Here is a 2642-nt window from a genome sequence, read left to right on the forward strand (position 1 = left end):
ACACAAACACACACACAGAACTGGTACGATAACATCAATATTTATGACTCAAAGTCAATTATATCTACTCTGACTTCCAAGGCGAGACACAGGGAGACGTTCCTGTGTCTCGCTGGCTTTCAAACTCTGGTGCACTAGTGTAGCACGCTAATAATACCAGTGTAGGACTAGCTTAGCATGCTAGTTTAGTACCAGTATAGCTCTAGCTTAGCAAACTAGTATAATACCAGTAGCGCTAGCATAGCACACTAGTTTAACACAAGTATAGCGCTAGCAGAGCACGCTGGCGTAACACCACTGTAGCGCTGGGCCAGTATGCAAGCCTAACACCAGCGTTGTGCTAGATTACGACTAGTGTAGCACACCTGTTTACACAGTTCACAAAGTTAAGCGAGCTAGCGTCAAACCCCAGAACGACCAGGGCCACAAACGTGATATAATCTATGGACGTTGTGGGACATTTTACTCGTCTCTTATCGAACTACGGGGCAAGCAGACTCCTTGGTCTCTGGTTCCCTGGCTCGTGCTTTTAAAATGTCTTCCTCTGACTCTGATGCATGGGTCTCCTCTCTCCTACTCCGCACCGCCATTAAGGCTGGATCCTAAATTATTGATCCTGCGCCTTCATCAGCATCAGAGTCACGTCCCCGGCTCAGGGGAGCATACTGGCAGCGTGTCCCCAGCACTCCAGCCACTGGAATAATTAGGAAGGGCTCTCATTAAACGGGAATGAAAGGTTGAGGAAGAGAGGGGGAGAGAGGGGGCGGGGTGGAGAGAGGGGTGGGGAGGGGGGAGAGAGGGGGTGGGGAGGGGGAGCGAGGGGAGGGAGAGAGGGAAGGAGGGGAGCCCATGAGCATTCTGCTGGGCGTTTAATATCTTCCCCAGGGCCGAGTGATGGTTCTGATCAAATCGTTGGGTATCCACGGATAGAGCCAGAGAACACACATCAGGACAGGCAGAGGAGAGAGGGAATTCGAGGGTAATTGATGATGGGGGCGGGGGTTCTGATTAATGATAAATCCTGATGGCGTTCGTGATTGATATTATCAGCACATGGCGACGACGGATGCCTTTAAAGACAACAATATCATTCCAATCCATTCCAATCCCATCCATCGCCCGCTTCTCCGTCTGTGTTGTGGAAGGTCCAGGTCACGGTGCTCTGACGGTGGACGCCGGTGGCGGTGTGAGGGGTCCTGTGCTTTTGAAGGTGTCGGACATGCTGCTGGGACTACTGTGACTGCTGTGTTCTGAAACGATGAAACTGTGCGGTGTGGTCTCCGACAAGACTAGACTATTGAAAGAATGGAACTGAAGTGGAAGTCCTATATTGGTAATACATTATGATGTCACTTCCTCTATAAAGGTCCTTTTGTTTATAGACATTTAACACGCAGGGGATAAAAAGCCCTGTGTCCATGCTTTCCGTTTGCAGAAATGTAACTCAGTGAAACATTATAGCACTGCCTACCGGTCCAATACAAACCCTCCCCGAAAAAGTCCATGAGCTGCTTTTTATGTGTCATTTGTCACATTCTTTATTTTCTGCACGGAGGAATCCGAGAGGAGCCTCAGCCTGCGACTCAGCTCGCTCAGCTCGTTAAGGAGTTCAGCGAAGAGGCCACACCCCCTCGTTAGTGGGGAGGGTTCATTATGCAAATGAGCCTGCTGGAACGGTATCAACAAGGAGCACGCTCGGTTATCGTTTTTTTTTCTTTTCCCTTTTCTGCCGGTGGGGCTGTGTGCTCTCCCCGATCGCTCATTCGGAATCATGGCCTAATAGCATCCCATTAACATAATTGCCAGCACAACTAGTGTTCCGTGTCTCCAAGCCACTCGGCTGCTGCTCTGCTCCACCACGCAGGAGAGAGAGAGAGAGAGGGAGAGAGAGAGAGAGAGAGAGAGAGAGAGAGAGAGAGAGAGAGAGAGAGAGAGAGAGAGAGAGGGACAGAGAGAGAGAGAGAGAGAGGGTGAGGGAAAGAGAGGGAGGGTGAGGGAGGGAGAGATGGGACGAGAGAGGGAGGGGGGGGAGAGAGGATGAGGGGTGGGAGTTGATGGAGAGAGAGAGGGGGGACAGAGAGAGAGAGAGAGGGGTGGAGTTGATGGGAGAGAGAGTGAAGGAGCGGGAAGGGGTGGGGGAGAGAAAGAGGGAAAGGGAGGGGAGATGGGGAGACAGAGAAAGAGAAGGGAGGAGAATGTTGGGGAAATAGCAATAGACGAAATGCCAGTGAGAGAGGGATACAAGAAAGGAGAGAGATAGACATGGAAAGGGAAAGAGAAAGAAAGAAAGGGAGAAAGAAGGGAGGAGGCTGTGGTGTGGGTGGGGGGAGGACGGCGGGTGTGTGGGAGTTGGAAAAAATTTAATTAAGCCACACATTGCCACTCCTTCCCAACCGTAAATGTATCTCTTCTCTCCTCTTTTTAGAGAGGGAGAGAGAAAGAGGGAGGGAGGGAGAGAGAGAGGGAGGGAGGGAGGGAGGGGGAAAGAGAGAGAGGGGCGGGAGAGAGATATAAAGAGAGAGGGGAAGATAGAGGGAAGGGAGAGAGGGAGAGAGGGATAAAGGGAGGCGAGGGAGAGATAGACGGAGGAGGTAAAGAGGGATAGAGGGAGGGGCGGGGAGAGACAGAGGGAGGGCAGCGAG

This window comes from Micromesistius poutassou, assembly GCF_964030765.1.
Source record: "Micromesistius poutassou genome assembly, chromosome: 9".
In the NCBI taxonomy this organism is placed as follows: Eukaryota; Metazoa; Chordata; class Actinopteri; order Gadiformes; family Gadidae; genus Micromesistius; species Micromesistius poutassou.